General features: G+C 35.6%; 1 protein-coding gene across 8 annotated transcripts in view; it reads right to left on the bottom strand.

Annotated features, from left to right (window-relative positions):
- Nucleotides 1-18,491, bottom strand: part of LOC116165526 (calcium-dependent secretion activator) — a 67,609-nt gene extending 49,118 nt beyond the window's left edge. For 3 of the 8 annotated variants that reach the window (XM_031480040.1, XM_031480041.1, XM_031480044.1), the window contains exon 1: nt 18,227-18,489. The gene's annotated coding sequence lies outside the window, so the exon portion shown is untranslated. Of the gene's footprint in view, nt 1-18,226 lie in introns of all 8 variants that reach the window. The other 5 variants (XM_031480046.1, XM_031480043.1, XM_031480045.1 and 2 more) reach the window with 3 other exon arrangements.

Here is an 18,491-nt window from a genome sequence, read left to right as displayed (position 1 = left end):
ATTTCATCTCACTCGGATTTCTCAAGTGAGACTTCAAAACTTTAACAAGTTGAAAGATATTGATAGAAAGTTGCACGTTTGTTGTTTGCCAAAGGTCGTTATATAAAATGCACATTTTAAACTCGTCTATTTAAAAGTGATGAACCACTGAGGTAAGCGAAGCATGGTTTTAAAATTATGGTTCAAATTCGAAATGGAAAAATTTCGAGATATAGGCACCTACTTTTTTATTATAATTTACTATATTATAGGAAAATGACCTTTTGAGAAAATGTAGTTTTATGATAATGAACGCTGAGGGCTGTAAAGAAATAAAGGGATGTACTTCTGCCAGATATACTATCTTTTAGAAATATTAATTGTTCAATCGTCCTAATCCCTTTGCTATATTTTTTGGTAGTTTTTCCATTGTACGTCTTTATATCTAATCAATATTCAAATTAGCGTAATTTCCGCCAGCTCTCCAGGTTATAATCTTTGAGAAATATTCATGATTTTCCAGCCAATCTACAACAATTCGATTTTCCAAAAATGTGAAGACTGAAGAGACCTTTGCTATATATTTGGTGGTCTTTCCATTGTATCTCTTAGAATAATATAGTGTAATTTGTCTTTTCTCAAGCAGCTGTCCAGGCTATAATCCTTCAGAAAAGTTTGTTCATCAATCGATCTAGAACAAATGGACTTTCTTTGAATTTTAGGGGCAGGACTATAGCGTTTGCTATCATTTTTGGTAGTTTGTGTACGGTATCTCTTAATATAATCAAACTTAAATGGAGACGTTCATCTTAAATATCAACAAACTGGAGATATGCTACTAATACTATGCAACACAAAATATCCTTGGACAGTATTAGACGAAGAAATTCCTTGCAATGCCAATATAAAAATCGTTAAAATCCAAACTTAATACCTCGGTTGAGTAATTATATTTCTGATTTACAAAGTTTTGTGTTGCCGATTCATTCATCGTAATCCTCATTGTCTATTTAAAAAAACACGTAGTTTTTAATTACTTTCGAACATGTCCGTATTGTGTTAGAATGTAGGAGAAATACATCATAAATCGTCAACAACATCGACCAGAATTTCCTCGTCGCGAAGTTCGTTATAGTAGCATTTCGCAAAGTATTGGAAAAGTAAACCCATCGAATCTAAACTTTAAAATGGAACACCGAAAATCAGAAATACTTCACAATGTGATGCTGTGATCTATTTTAAACTAATATCTTAATAAATACACAATTCGAAAGGGTATAACGAGATAACTGGAAATTGTAACTACGGTAAGGTTATTCTGATTATTATTCTCCATTGCTGGGAAGTGAAAGTTGAGGCTCTGCTTGAAAAGATCGCCTGCTTCTTACTTTTATGCATTATTGAGAACCGAAAATCTATTGCCATAGAAAGCACTTAATGTTAGATCGAGTCTGTACGGGCGCTTTTTGAAAGAGAACCTATTATCTAAACTAAATGAACAAAATAGTTTAACCAAAATGCTAAAATTTGAGATCTTTTTTATTTTTTCCCATATATTTCATTGTGTGTTTTGGGATCACTGCAGTAGTCTCCAGCATTCCATTTCGATTTCCAGATAGCTGCTCATTTATCGGCAATTTTACCACAAACTTTGTTGACAGCTACGAAGCGTAACATGCAATTAAACTGAAATGAATGGATCAAACATGAATGTCATTTTGCCCGTAACTCTCGTTTTTTTTTTTTTTTTTTTTTTTTTTTTTATAATTAAAGAGCTTCGACTGCAAAATAGGCCATTAGCTCTTGTACGGTTAGATTTTTTCAAATAAAGATATGTTTTTGAGGAATGACATTGTATTTGAGCGTCCCTCACCAAGGGCGTCCTTTAAGTTATCTTTTATGCTATACAATTTCCTTTGATTAGTGTATTCTGTACATTCTAATATTATATGTTTGACAGTGATAATTTTTTTACAACGTTCGCAATAAGGAGGGTCGTCCTTAGTGGTAAGATGCAAATGAGTTAATCTCGTATGGCCTATTCGCAGTCGGGTCCAGACTACAGATTCTCTTCGGTTTTGGAGGTAGGTTGTCTTCGATTGCCGCGAGACTTCTGGCTTAATTTCTTTTAGTTTGTTGGCAGTTGCGGACCATTCTTCTTGCCAAGCGGCTTGGAGGACGTGTTTGTAGTGGCTCTTTAAATCACTAAGGGTAGTGTCGTTGATTTCCGCTGCTTCCGGAGAGGCGGATGCTGTTATTGCTGCCCGATCTGCCTTTTCATTCCCTTTGATGCCTACATGGGATGGAATCCAGCAAAACCTTACATTTTTCTTAATCGAAACTGTGTGTGCATACTGAGCCAGTATTTTGTCGCTTATTTCATTGTTGGGGTCGTATTTTTGAATAGATTGTAAGGCACTTAAAGAGTCACACACAATTAAACAGTTTATAATATTATCTCTTTTAGCTACATAGATAAGAGACTGTAAGATAGCGAAAAGTTCTCCACTATATGCACTACTGATATGCGGTAATTTAAATTGCAGTTTTTCGAATTTGTCTATTACCGCGCAGCCTACACCGTCGCTAGTTTTCGAACCGTCCGTGTAAATTATGTGGTAGGTTCGGAACTATGTTGATATTAGTTCTTTGAAAGTTTTGTAGGAAGGTATTGCTGTAGTCGTGTTTAGGATAAGGAAGCATATCATAATTAACGTTTGGGATTCTCATTGCCCAAGGAGGGATTATTGAAGTATTTTGGTTACATTTTGTTTTCTTGATTTTTTCCTTTAGTTTTTCCAATATTTTGATGCATCTAAAATTTATGTTGTTATTACATGACTTATTTGAGTTTTTGTTATGTTGGATGAGGAAATGACAGTGGTTGGGATTGTTTGGATTTGAGATACTTGTATATGCGTAGTTTAAAGTTAAGTATTGTCTTCTAAAACGTAGCGGTAATTCCGATGATTCGCATAGTACGCTTTCCTTAGGGCTTGTTCTAAAGAAACCATTAGCGATTCGTAAAGCTGTATGTTGGATGGCGTCGATCGGTTTTAATAAATATGCTTTTGCCGCGCCATACACGATGCAACCATAGTCGATTTTGGAGAGGATCGTAGACTTGTAGAGAGAAGTTAAAGTCGAGCTGTCTGCTCCCCAGTTGTGATTAGATAGAACTTTCATGATGAAGTCTCTGTTTGCATTCGTTTTTTAAGTTATTGAGATGTTTCGTCCATTTCAATTTTTTATCAAATGTTATTCCTAGATATTTACAGCATTCGGAGTATTTTATTGGATGAGAGTTTAGGTACAGAGGAGGAGGAGGCAAATTTTTCTTTTTTGTCGAAAATAGCATTGCTTTTGTTTTCATGGTGGAGAATTTAAATCCAGTCGCTTTTGTCCACTCTTCGAACTTGCCGATCGTTTCTTGAAGAAATTTTCCGGAAGCGTCACGGTTTTTCCCTCGACAGTATATTATTATATCATCTGCGTATAAGGAGATTTTGACTGGGTCTTGTACCTTGCTTGCGATGTCATTTATCCCTACTAGAAACAGTGTCACGCTTATTATCGATCCTTGCAGGACACCATTTTCTTGTTTAAATTTTTTGGATAGCGTGTTGTTTACCCTGACTTGAAAATATCTATCTTCTAAAAAGGTGCGTATGTATTCCAGTATATTGCCGTCTATTCCGTATGTCTGTAACAATTCGACTATTCTCGTTCTGTATACACCATCTCATACGCCTTTTCAATGTCAAAGGTCACTGCAATTGTCTCTTGATTGTTTGTAAACCCGTTTCTTATTTCTGTTTCTAATCCCACAATGGCGTCAAGGACTGAACGTTTTTTGCGGAAACCACTTTGATATTTGGTCAATATATTTTTGTGTTCCAATGCCCATACAAGTCGTTTATTTACTATTTTTTCCATTATTTTACCCATGCAGCTGGTTAACGAGATTGGCCTATAGTTTCTAGGATCTGTGTTGTTTTTTCCTGGTTTAGCGAGGGGTATTACGACAGCTTCTCTCCAAGAAAAAGGGAATGTGAATTTGGTCCAAATATAATTATAGATTTTCAGTAGAAATTGTCTCCCGTACTCTGAAAGTTTTTGTAACATGGCATAGGGTATACCGTCTATTCCCGGGCTCGACGATTTAGCGGTTTTCAATGCTTCTTCTAGTTCTATAAGAGTCAGTGGCTTGTTTATTGGTTCCTTGTTGCCGAGGTCGATATGTAACTTATCTGTTCCTCGTTCGGTTTTAAATTTTAAGAAACCTTTTTCGTAATTTTCGTTACTTGAGTTTTTGCAAAAGTTCTTCCCCAGTAATTCTGACATTTCGTGTGGGTCACTTATTATTTTATCGTTGTCGACTAGTACTTTAATATTGGTGTTGTTGGAAGTTCCTTTTATTTTTTTGATTTTGTTCCAAATTTCGGATACCGTTGAAGTGCTATTCATAGAAGATACGTATTCGGTCCATGATTTGCGTTTACTCTCTTTGATCGCTCTTCTTTTTATTGCCCTATGTCTTTTGTAGGTAATCATGTTTTCTACAGTTTTGTTGTTTCTATATGTATTGAAACTAGCTTTGTATCGCCTGATATGTATTTCTACCTCTTTATTCCACCAAGGTACTTGCCGTGTTGTACTAGTAGGAGGTTTTGTTTTTTGTATCGATGAGTTAGCCGCATTTTTGATGATGGTAGTGAAAGAACTTATGACGGAGTCGATGTCATTGCCAATTTCCAGAGTTTTTAGCTCTTGGTCGACTAGACTTGCAAATCTTTCCCATTTGGCGGTTTCAAATTTCCATCGTGGGGGACTGGCGAGAATTTGGTGTGTTTGGTTGTTTCTTGTGTGGAATTGGATGTTGATTGGAAAGTGATCGCTCCCGTGTAAGTCGGTTAGTGTTTGCCAGTTAATGAGTGGGGCGAGAGTTGGTGTACAAAGGGTTAAGTCAATAGCGGATTCACTACCGCTAGACATGTTCATGTGTGTTGGGGATCCGTTGTTCAGAATGATGAGGTTTTTATCGTCTGCAATTTGTTCAATTGTGCGACCTCGGGTGTCAGTTTTAGAGCAGCCCCACAAGGTGTTGTGGCTGTTAAAATCTCTCATAAGTATACTTGGCGGAGGGAGTTGGGATATAAGGGCGTTTATTTCATTTGCTTTTAAGTTGATTGCATTCGGGAGGTAAATGTTACAAATTGTAATCTTCCCATTGGGCAGCACCGTAGAGATTGCAACAGCTTCGATGGTTGTGTTCAGTGGAATTTCTAGACTAGAGTATGAGCTTTCTACAAGTATAGCTACTCCTCCGCTGGCAATATTTTGATTAGGTCTATTCTTCTGGTAAGCGTTAAAATTTTTAAGTTTAATTTCAAAGTCTGTTGGAAAGTTTGTTTCCTGGAGGCAGATTATCGCAGGATTGAGTTCGTGAATTAATAGTTTTAGATCGTCTATTCTTTTAAAGTATCCGTTACTATTCCACTGTAAAATTGACATTTATTTAACAGATCTCCTGGTCGTCTGAGAATGTGGAGTAAATTGCATCTTCTTCGTCCGTGATTTCTGTGTTGATTTTATTTCGGATCCTGGTGAACCGGTTTTTTAAGTCTCTCGATACATGTGGGTATAGTTCTCTCATCATTTCTATTATAGAGCTGATGTTAGATGTATAGTTCTTTGCAATGCATAGTATGCTTTTTGCGCCTTGTGTGTTTATCAGAAAGTCTTCGAATTGGTTATAAGATAGAATAAATGTTTGGGACTTTTCAATTAGATCTTTTACTTTTGTCAATTGATTGTTGAGGCTAAGAGGTGAAAGTTTTTGAGGAGAATTTTGACTAAGTTTTTTCAGCTTTGCAGGTTTTTTGAAAGGTACGCTAAGAGGCGGCAGTTCTAATTGGAGTGAGGTTCGAGGGGATGTAAAATTTTCTGTTGAATTTGTTTCAAGAGGTGATTCTGTTGGTTCCGGTGGCGATGATGATATTACGCTAGACGTTCGTTTCTTTTGTGACAAGGTAGATGTTGGGAGATGTACATCCAATCTTAATTTTGTGGCTTGATTACACTCGGTGGGGTTGATGGGTGTGGGGATATTTACATTTGGTTGTTGATTATTAGAATCCTCTGTAGGCACTGTGCGGTTTCCAATTGAAGGGCATGTTGAGGCGATGTGATCTTCCTTTTTGCAAATATTACACCGCATTGTATCAGTTGATATGAAGATTCGGTGGTTTATTCTATCGTGTGTTATGATTAATGTGTCGGGTATTGAAATTGTTTCATCAGGAGTAACGTATATTTGCCTTCGGAAAACTTAAGATGTGAGCGTACTCTGTGTCCGTTATTCCAGCCTTTAAAAACATTAATGGGGATACTAATGAGATGCCTCTGTTTTTCAATTCTGTTTCAATAACCTCGTGTGGAATCGAAGGGCAGGCATTTGAAATTACCAGTCGTTTTGCAGGGGTAACGAGTCTTCTAATTTCCGTCTCAACGTTGTTAATAATAATTTTCGGATGGTTAGTTACTAAGTTATCGACTAATTGTTGTGATTTTGCGTAGACCTAATCAAGGAAAACATCATTCTTTATAAAGAGAGCCTCTGCGTAGGTTCCATTTTCATCTCCAGCGACTTGTTGAACTATGCGTATTGTTTCTGCTTAAGATCTCCCAAGCGATCAATATAATTTGATGCAGTAACGTTCAATTTTTCTGTCATTTACATTTCCTCATACAATTATTTTTTGCAACAGATGACATTTACAGTTTGAATATGGAACATCCTGGGTATGAAGCTCCCTGCCGCCCGCAACTTTACTTTGAACAAAGATAATTTATCTTTGCATTGAAGGTGAGGATGTTGCGGATCAAAGGTAATTAGATCAAATTCTGTAAAACATAACTCTGGATCATGTGCCCTGTGTGCCATTTGTTATACCTACACTCCACATCAGTTTAGTTCTTCTATAATTATTGCTTTATCGTCCAATTCGCATTTGGCATATACAGGGTGTTACACGACCGTTCGAAAAAAAAAAATCGGGTTGTAGAGGGCATCAAAACAAGCACTTTTTCCAAATAAACCGAGGGTCCAACGTGTTTCGTTTGGGAGCCACCCCCCAAAGAGTGTTGAAATCTGCATTTCTTCTTTAATTTTTTTCTCAGCAACCATAAGAGTTACAAAGTCGGGTGGCATGTCTTTGAATAGGTTTTTGGGTATGCTCTTTCCGATTTTGCAATTTTTTTTTCAAAATTCCTACCCCTAAAGGGCGCACCCCTAAACTAGGGTGCAAAAAAAAATTCTGATTTCGACGAAATTTGGTATCTGGGGGTTTTTTAACATGAAAATCACGAATCTGAAATTAGTTTTTGAAAATTCGAAAAAAAAAGTTCCACTGCAATTCTTGGCGGGACAACGAAAATAGAGATAATTCCACGAAATTTGTTGTGTACATACTAAACGAGTTAAGGAACAAAACTGTCGAACAGTTTTTTAAAATAACTTTTCAAACAAAAGTTATACTCATTTGAATGTTGGTCCTTCGGGTCGCGAAGTGTCCCAAGCCTACTAGTAAGCCATAATTTCGCATGTGTTGGTTGACAATGTCGCAAAAACAAAAGATTAACGGTTTGAGTCGATATTTTGTTATTTGGAATTAATTCGGTCATTAAATGATTAAAAAATTCGATGTATCGATTAAAACACCTACCAAGGTACATAAAAGCGCTGATTTGTCCTTAAAAGGAGCGTGTTCTTTTGGAAGTTATTTTTCAACCTAAGATTATGAAAATTTTTGATCATAGTGAAAAAGTATCATACGGAAAGTGATTTGACTTTTTCCCCTACCTTATTTAGATAATAAATAATCGATCAGCGCTTTAAGATACCTTGGTAGGTGTTTTAATCGATACATCGAATTTTTTAATCATTTAATGACCGAATTAATTCCAAATAACAAAATATCGACTCAAACCGTTAATCTTTTGCTTTTGCGACATTGTCAACCAACACATGCGAAATTATGGCTTACTAGTAGGCTTGGGACACTTCGCGACCCGAAGGACCAACATTCAAATGAGTATAACTTTTGTTTGAAAAGTTATTTTAAAAAACTGTTCGACAGTTTTGTTCCTTAACTCGTTTAGTATGTACACAACAAATTTCGTGGAATTATCTCTATTTTCGTTGTCCCGCCAAGAATTGCAGTGGAACTTTTTTTTTTTCGAATTTTCAAAAACTAATTTCAGATTCGTGATTTTCATGTTAAAAAAACCCCAGATACCAAATTTCGTCGAAATCAGAATTTTTTTTTTGCACCCTAGTTTAGGGGTGCGCCCTTTAGGGGTAGGAATTTTGAAAAAAAAATTGCAAAATCGGAAAGAGCATACCCAAAAACCTATTCAAAGACATCCCACCCGACTTTGTAACTCTTATGGTTGCTGAGAAAAAAATTAAAGAAGAAATGCAGATTTCAACACTCTTTGGGGGGTGGCTCCCAAACGAAACACGTTGGACCCTCGATTTATTTGGAAAAAGTGCTTGTTTTGATGCCCTCTACAACCCGATTTTTTTTTTCGAACGGTCGTGTAACACCCTGTATATGGTACAAAGTACCTCTAGGGCCGGTGGAATGTGCGAATTCTACCCCTGAGTCCATTGGGCTATACTTTGTTATGATGTGAAACACGACTGCTAGGTTGATTTTTGTGCTACATTATTAAGGATCCTCAGATCCTTCATAGTTTTGTATTGTCGTCCGTCCGTCCGTCCGTGTGCGCTCCAACTCTTTTTAAAAGTGGTCGATTGTGTTGAAATTTGGTGTACGGGTACTTTGGACATTAAGGACGGACGCTATTGATTTTCAGGTAGGTGGTTCAACAGGAACAAAAGTTATAGGATTTCGAGTGAATCGGGAACAGGAAAAACTGCGGGCTCAATATAATAGAAATCAGCATATTTCATTCCCTAAGTCATGTATCGAGTTCGCTACATTATTGCCTATGACTCTTAGATGTGTAACAATTCAATATAAACTCCTCTCTGTGGTATAGGTCGAAAGTTTTAGAGCAAAATGTTGCCACAATTATACTTTATACATGAATTTAGAGTTTTAAAAGGTTTCAAACGCATTATCTTGATGCTGAAAGAATACATCACGTGCACATTTGATAACCGCATGTCATCAAGATCATTGGGAACAAGATTAAGAGCATTATCTTAATGCCCGAGACATGAATTTGATGTATTTTGAAAGATTAAATTATCGTTAAAAGTGATTGTAATACTGAGGATCCTTCGATATTTCGTTGTATCGGTTTATTAAGGATCCTCAGATCCTTTATAGTTTTGTATTGTCGTCCGTCCGTCCGTCCGTCCGTCCGTCCGTCCGTGTGCGCTCTAACTCTTTTTAAAAGTGGCCGATTGAGTTGAAATTTGGTGTACGGGTTCTTTGGACATTAAGGACGGACGCTATTGATTTTCAGGAAGCTGGTTCAATAGGAACAAAAGTTATAGGACTTCGAGTGAATCGGGAACAGGAAAAACTACGGGCTCAATATAATAGAAATCAACATATTTCATTCCCTAGGTCATGTATCGGGTTGGGACTTCCGCTAGATTATTCCCTATGACTCTTAGATGTGTAATACTTTAATATAACTCTTCTCTGTGGTATAGGTCGAAAGTTTTAGAGCAAAATGTAGCAAAAATTACACTTTATACATGAATTTAGAGTTTTAAAAGGTTTCAAACGCATTATCTTGATGCAGCAAGAGTACATCACGTGCACATTTGATAACCGCATGTGTGTGATTCAAAAATGTTAAATTATTGCCATATGGGTTTTGATCAAAATAATCAAAATCGTTATTTATGCACCAAGATCGTCGAGAAAAAGACTAGGGGCATTATCTCAATGCTCAAGACATAAATTTGATGCATTTCTGGCGACCACATGGATTTTGATCAAAACATGTCAAAATCGTTATTTATGCACCAAGATAGTTGGGAAAAAGACTAAGAGCATCATCTCAATGACCAAAACATGAATTTGATCTATTTTTGGCGACCACATGAATTTTGATCAAAACATGTCAAAATCGTTTATTTATGCACCAAGAACGTTGGGAAAAAGACCAAGAGCATTATCTCAATGATCAAAACATGAATTTGATCTATTTTTGGCGACCACATGGATTTTGATCAAAACAAGATTAAAAGCATTATCTCAATGGCCAAGACATGAATTTGATGTATTTTGTAACATTAAAATAAATTATCGTTAAAAGTTATTGTAATACTGAGGATCCTTCGATATTTCGTTGTATCGGTTTATTATCCTGTATTTTGTTAATAGAGTAAGGATTCACTACTTGAATCAAGTCAAACATTTAAATGTCAGGCTACTTAAAATATCGAGCCAAAATCTGTGCAAGGATTCGCAATATAAACAAAACATCCCCCAGTATTTCTAGAGCAATTTTTATTGGTCGCGAAACGAAAACATGGCCCTTGTTTTTTATTTATTTATTATCCCTCTCTTGTTCTGGGCCCTCAACAGGCTTGCGCCCAATTACAGTGACCCGCATAATGCTTTTTTTAGAGGTGCCTCTAAATATAATATAATAATGTAAATATTTACTTTTCAAAATTCATCTTTTTTTATACGGCAATATCGTGTAGGAAGAGGACGCATCATTTACATTATGTAGTATTTAATCTACCCGATCTATTCAACAGCGAACGTTAGAAGCGTAATTATTTTCTAGCGCTATAGAAACTTCGACAATAAAGGATTAATTGAATGAATCAGTTGAAGTTTAGTAAATTTTCGTGTCATACAATATTTGTTCAACTACAGCATTGTAAAACCAAATCTTATACGAAAATAAAACATGGAAACTCACGGCGATAAACTCGACACTGAAATTGTTAGCTCACGCGCCGAGTTTTTTTCTCAATCGTCCTGTTTCCGACTTTTCTCCACCTACTCGCTGCTTTCTATCGTCAATAAAACCGTTTTCTTTTATTATAGACATTTATGGGTTCTTCGATATTGTATACATTATGACGAAAGCATGTAATAAGCCTAATTTACAATAGCACCCTAATTCGCTTCTATATAAAAACTAATCAAGAGACGCAAATTCTCGACATCAGATCTATGACATCAAAGTCTTAATTACCAAATTGTGTGCCGCGTTTAATTATCGTTTATAACAAAAGGAGCGTTAATCACAAATCGTTAGTTTAGGGTAAAAAGAAGAATGAATTTGACTATCAGATTGAGACTGACGGCTTTTAGTTTAATGACACTATTTAACCATTCTTTCCAGAGATTAGCATTAGACTGAGGGAGAAAGTGTATATATTCCACTTGATGTAGGTAGATAAAAGGAGAGATGATTATTATCACATTGACCGATGTGTCGTTGGCCGAAGATGTTTGGATATAGTCAAACTTATAGGTATAGATCACCAGTTGTATATGGGGCCAATTTTCAGTGCGATTGTTGTAAAATCCCATCCCTGTCCAGCCTGGACCGAGTGTTGATAAGCATTATGTGATGAGGAATACGAGCTGACGAACGACTACAGTGAATCATTCCGCCTTTTATTTAAGGTAATAAGCGACATGGATCGAAAGTTGTTCCATTGGATCTGCAATTCGCGAGGGCGCTCTATGTCTACTAGTGTTGCATCAAGTAGCTTGATGATTTTCAACACTAGGTACTTGACTTGACTTAAAAACAAGTTTTCAAAATCTTAGTACTTCCTATTGTATAATTAAACTGCACCAGTACTCATTTAAACCGAGAAAAATGTCATAATAATCGAATATGCAGTGTGTAGGTATATGCCAAATAGAATAAATTCGATAATGGATAAACGGACACTTGTTTAAAGAAACGTTCGAATGTTATTTCTAGTTGCGCATTTTTTATCAAGAAAAACTGTTTATATAGGGTATGTGATGTAACAGTGCCAACACTCATTTATTTTCTTCTTTTAAATGAAATACTCTGTATATAATTCCATTTGTCCACACCGAGGTCCACACCTTCTAGACATACCTACCTATTTCATGTTGATTTCTGTTAAATGAACTATTTTCCTGATAATTGATCTGCTTTATTGTTAATTTTAGGGTAATAGCCTTTGGTATAACTATGCAAGTGTGGAAGTTGAAAATTTTTGCTTTTTACATTGAAACGTTTTGTAGCTGTTTATATACTTTTCTCCATACAATTCTTATTGTTCTTAGAGTAAGATCCCAGCCGAGTTTACGAGTACAGTTTGTCTGCACGATTTTGGGGACCCTTAATTGCACCCGGTAAAAATTCATTAATGGTGTACAATATACGCCTGGTCGTTTTAAAGTACAAACATTTTGTAGTTACATAAGTTCTCGTAAATGGCGTTCAAACCTCCGTCGGTGATGTACAGGATATATTAATACGCATATGTATCCGTACGAGCCGCTTCTGTTGCATTCGTTTTTGATCAGTTTGTCCATGATTTTTAAAAACATATCAACCCTTAAAAATATCGAAAAACAAATAAGGACGCAATGAAATAGTGATTGGCTGATTGCATTAAAAATTTAAAACTTTGGGCTATCATTCAGCAGCTGATGTAGTGAACATAAAAATCATTTCCACGCCACTGATGGAAATGTAAAAAAAACTTTTCTTTGCCATTTTTTTATATTTTTTGTAACACTGGAACTAATACTGAACAAAATAACGTTATTCCATTTTTCTTTGCTATGCAGTGGCGTATAGCCATTGATGACCAGTACAAACAAAAGTATATCATGATTCCATGTGTACTAAGAATAGACATTTTTTGCCAATTCAATTGACATTGCAACTCTAAAACGATTTCAATACCCCAAAGCTGTGCACAAAGGTTCGAATGGAATACTACCTAGTTGATTTATTATCATCTGTCATTTTAATAATTGAATTCAGATTAATTAATTACCGACGCAAATAAAGTAAAAGCCTCTGGAATGTTTATTCAAGCAATAAGACCTTCACTAACAAGACCTACTGGGGTACGAGCACAGGAACTACTAAGAATGATGAATGTTGGGCTGCCAACAGTATTACCTGTAGGATTTGGAGAAGTTCCCCCCTGGATGGTTCCTGAGATCGTTTCATGTTTTGCTCTGACCGAATTTGAGAAAGAGAACACGTCTGCTATAAAGTTTCAAAGGAAATTTAACGCCATTATGGAAGAGTATCATAGCCCTAAGGCTATCTATACGGACGGGTCGCGGACGCAATCGGGTGTGGGATGTGCCATCTATGTAGATGGCGAAACACATGAGTGGACTCTATCTTCCTCATGCACCATCTTCAGTGCCGAACTGTATGCCATATGGCAAGCTCTGCTTTTCTGCCTTATGAGCAATACAGAGGAGAGCTTTGCTATTGTAAGTGATAGCCAGGGCGCATTAAATAGTATTAATTCTCGATTTCCTCGGGACCCACTAGTGCAAAGGATTCAGGCTGTTTACAGCAATGTTGTCGAGGTTGGGAAAAGCATATTTTGGATTTGGGTACCTGGCCATGTTGGTATACGTGGCAATGTGATGGCAGACGAAGCTGCTAAAAGAGCCACGGGAGTGAGGCATCTGGACCTAAAAGCAGCTTTAAGAGCAGCATTAGTACACCCTAAACCGTGGAGACCACCACTACTTCTCAGTAGGATTGAGCGAGTGAAAATCCACCGCTTAAGAATCGGTCATACGCAAATAACGCACGCCCATCTGTTACGCGGGGAGCCTCCTACGGTTTGTGTACGCTGCGGTAATCAAATGACTGTTGAACATATCCTAAGGGAGTGTCCGGTACTGGAGCCCATCAGGCAATCTTTTCATTTAATAGATGAAGTAGGAGAAATACTCAAACAGCCACAACATCTTAAAAATGTAATAAAATACCTAAGGTCTGCAAATATATTCGACATGTTATGATTTATACAGTATTTACAATAGGCTAATGACCAAGTAGTCGACGCCTTAAATAAACAAAAAAAAAAAAAAAAAAAAAAAAAAAAACGAAACAATCGTTTAACAAATAAAGTAAAACGAATCGTCACATGGAATATGCATTCCCAATGATAATCGGTAACGGGAAACATAACTATTACCATTGTATTTATAAAAATACAATGCTATTACCATAGTGTAAGAACACTAAGCTATTACCTACACATTCCGGCACTTGGTTCTCTATATATATATATATATGAAAAATTGAAAATGAATTTTACCTCTCATTGTATTCTAATTAAAGGTCTCAACAAAAGGAACCGTTTTCTACCAACTACTGCCCTACTTTCTGTCCTCTTATCAAAGTACGGGGAGGACGGGGAGGGGGGTGGAACTAGTTTTATCCTTCATGGTACTCTAATGAAAGGTCTCAACGAAAGTAATTAATTTCTACCAACAATAGCCCTCCTCCTGGACCTCTTATCGTGATCGGGTATATTCCCTTATACCTCAAGAACGGATTGTCGGAAAAGGGTACTCACAAAGGACGATTGAGACGCCTACAAGAAATATATCCATTGGTGATGTCAAAACAAAAGCTATTTCGGTTAAAAAAATGCGCTTTATCTGCACAAGAGTTGTGCACAGTTTATACTTGTTTCTACATTTGCAAAATTTGTAAAAGACACAGAAACGATCTGGAACATATACAACGTCGGCTCTTAAAATATCTAGCATTTCCATGTGATGGATACAAGTACTACTCTACAAGAGGCTACCCACAAAATCTACTGCAAGAAAGATTCAACTTTTTACCCTAAAGTACCAGACGTAAAAGAACAAGTGTGTCGTTCTTGTATAAATTATTATGGAATGAAATTGATTGTGTCTCATTACACAATTATTTAAATTTGACTGTACTTCGTGCTTCCTCCAGACATTTCCTAACTCTTAAATTACCATATTGCAGAACAAATATTTTACAGAATTCGGCAATGTATCGAATATTTCATAAATATAATTGTATATGCGATACTGTTGGTATTTCGAACATTAATTTAAATTCCTTGTAAGTATTATCCAATAATTTCTGTTTTGTTTTTTTTTTGCTTTTCCCATTGCACTACTAATATAATTTCTCCTGTTTATCACTACTGTATTTGAATTTATCACTTTATTTTGTTTATCGTTGGACTCAACAATTTTCTTTTACCTTAGTTATAAATCTATCATTATAATTAATTTGAGTTAAGTTCAATTTTGGTTATTTTTTTTATTTCTGCGCGGCTCTTTTTGAGCAGTATTTAAATTTTCATCGCTTGAAGCAGCTGATGTGTTGAAAATGCTTCTCAAATTGGTATCGACGAACCCAAAAGTGTATTTATGTGAAAGCCGAATACTTTTCAGAAAAATAAAATTCGAGAAAAAAAAACGTTTCCAGCAATCCAGCAGTTTTTTTTCCGAGGTCCACGGTTTTGTTCAAATTTTGGATATGTATATTAGGCATACTGAAACGAAAAATAAAGAGCCGGATTTTTGAAAAAAAAACTTTGAAGCGCCGGCATCGAACTTTTTTTTCAAATAGCATCCTAAAATTTTGGTTCGAAATTCGAAAGACCTTATTTTTATGTGTGCAATCTACAAAAATATAGGCATCACTTTTTTGTATAAATTAATACAAAACGAAACGGACTGCAGTGAGCTGTTACAGTGTTTAAGTTTTTCCGTACCTAGACTGTCGTCAAGGCATGTTTTTACATTTTACATACCGTTGGCGAAAACCAATATTTTAGAGAAATCTCCGATATACACCATGTGTAAAGACTACAATTTAATTTCGAATACAAGTGATATTTTTTGTATGAAACTTAAATCTATTATTCAGTTAATTACAAATTAAAGGTCGTATATTTTTTATATTGTAAATCACAGGTTATGATATCTACTTACTCTATATGTGTTCATTTTGATTTAAATTATTTAAGTATTTTTTTTTTTGTGTAAATTATATTATTTATTTGTTACTCAGTTGTAAACGTTCGTTAACAAGACAAAACGCAAACGGGTAAACGTCATGTTTAAACGCTACTGACTTGTAAAACTGACAGCAGACTTGTAAAACTGACAGCAGACCTGTAAAAATTTTACAAGTTAGTAATCTAGTAATTTCATTGTCCAGAATTAATGCGAAGTCTCTGTTACATGGATAACATGATATTTTAGACATTTCTTCAAGATTAATTTAAGAACTCATTATTTACGTTTACTATTGTTTACAAATGAGTAACAAATAAAATATTGTACATTATACGCCAGGTAATAGCCTAACGGCTCGCTAGTCAACTTCTCCTATCGCCAGTAAAAACTCACTTACCTGGCTAATAATGTAAAATACTATAAGTTATCACTCTCTACTTGAATTTAATTTAATTTTGTCCTGTTATTGGATTTATTCTGTTTGGGCAATAAAGCATTATTATCATTATGGTCGGTGTATCTTGTGAGAACTCAGGTCTAGCCTGGTTAACTAATCGCACGGATTAAAATCAAGTAACGATTAGTGTCTGTGTCTGTGTCTGGTGAAGTTATGTAGGTTATTATTATTATTATTATTATTATTATTAAAAATTGTGCCAGGTTCCATTACAAAAAAACTGAGAAAAAAAATGTCAAGGTTAAAAAACTAAAAAAAATTTTTTTACCAAAACGGTTTCTACGATTTCGTTAAAATTATCTTGAGTTTTTATTCGCATACGTAAGGAAAATAAAACTATTTATATTATATTTATAGTGTTATTTTGATCATTCTGTGAATTCGTCCATTTCAAGAAATGGTGTGGGTAACATAATTATGTGTCATGCAGCATGTCTAATTCAAACACACTATCATTGTTTGAAGTTTAATCACTACCAAGTGGTACTCCCGAGGGTACTCCCCATTTTTGAACAAGTATTATGTCATTTTTGCATGAGCCATATGATTTTCAGCTGCAAAGCGGATACTTTTAACCGATTCAAAAATCCAAAGAAGATGGTCGTGAAACCAAGATTACAATTGCAACAGATTTTCGAACGGTTGAGACGTACTTTGGTTATAGAATTCGCCAGAACGTCATAGTCAATTACGTCAGATCTGCACCAGACATGAAGAAATATACAACATTCGACGAGATCTCTAGTTATAATTTCGTCCACGTCCATACAATATACATATATTTGCCAACTTGCGACCGCGGAGGTTGAATACGAATAGACAGCAAAAAGCGTTTGTGTTCTTTTCATGCTAAAATATTCATCTCATTTAGGCATAGACAATTTGAAAATTAGTTCATTGGATATATTGTGGTAATTTATCGAAGAAGAATGTAAGGGATGAAGATAATATCATTTATGAAAGATGCATTAGCATTCTACTCGAATTCAGAATGAATTTGTAGTGTCCTTCAAGAATATTGACGATAGACAAAAGAGCATGACAAGCAGTTACTTTAAAGTGTCATTTAAAAATGAAGAACGTCATGTGATGTGAAACTGCATTGTATTGTTAAGTACAGAATATGCTGATAAAACGTTAAGTGGTACACGTAGAATATACCTACTATGCTTTCTTTTATATGGAAAACCACCATTACATTACATTCAGAAGTGGGAAAGCTTGCAAAAAGTAAGGTTTCTGACTTTTGAGTGGATACACAGACTGCGTGTTAGATATTATTAAATATTAACCATTTTGAAACAATACATGTTTGCATAATATTGATTCCACGCCACCGCATGCACGCATTAGCTTTGTTGCGTATATGCTTATTGCTTATAATCACGACGGTGAGGTTTAGTGCAAATAGAAAACGTCAATATTAGTGTAATTTAATTAATTCGGCTTGCGCTATTATAATACATATGAAATGTTGCTCAACGCGGAAAACTTATGAAACTTGCAAACTATCTACTTTTGTTACGCGTCATGAAATATTAAAACTTGTACCACTTTGGGATTGTTTCTTCCAACAAACTTTTATTAAAAACGAAGTCCCAGAAAGAACTTTTCTTACTCGACGCTCGATCGCAATTAAGTATATCTTTAATAGAAAGTATTAATCGACGTGCAAGTTTGGAAACTTTCAGAACTAGATGAAGACAAGATTTTCCATGTGGAATGCAGCTACAAATATTGATTTGGTGTTTTAGATTCTTAACTACTGTGCAATAAATGTTAAGAATCGACTTACCTGATTGATATAGACTGTCACGGCGATTAGTCGCTATCCCATCCCTCTAATAAGCGACTTGACGGTAGTCAACACGATACCGATCGCGTCATATCACTGTGGTGTCATGCCAAAACGGCGTAGGACGGCGGTAGCAAACCTCAACTTCTAATGTGGGGCATTAGGTGCTTCTAAAAAATACTAGTATTGATTTCCCATTTCTCGCTGCTTTCGAAAATGACGCTCGTGGAGTTACAGCGCAGAAACCTTCTTATTTAAACGGTGC

Source organism: Photinus pyralis, unplaced genomic scaffold, assembly GCF_008802855.1.
Source record: "Photinus pyralis isolate 1611_PpyrPB1 unplaced genomic scaffold, Ppyr1.3 Ppyr1.4_LG3a, whole genome shotgun sequence".
Lineage (NCBI taxonomy): Eukaryota > Metazoa > Arthropoda > Insecta > Coleoptera > Lampyridae > Photinus > Photinus pyralis.
Note: the sequence above shows the minus strand (reverse complement) of the source record. Positions and strands in the feature narration are given on the sequence as shown.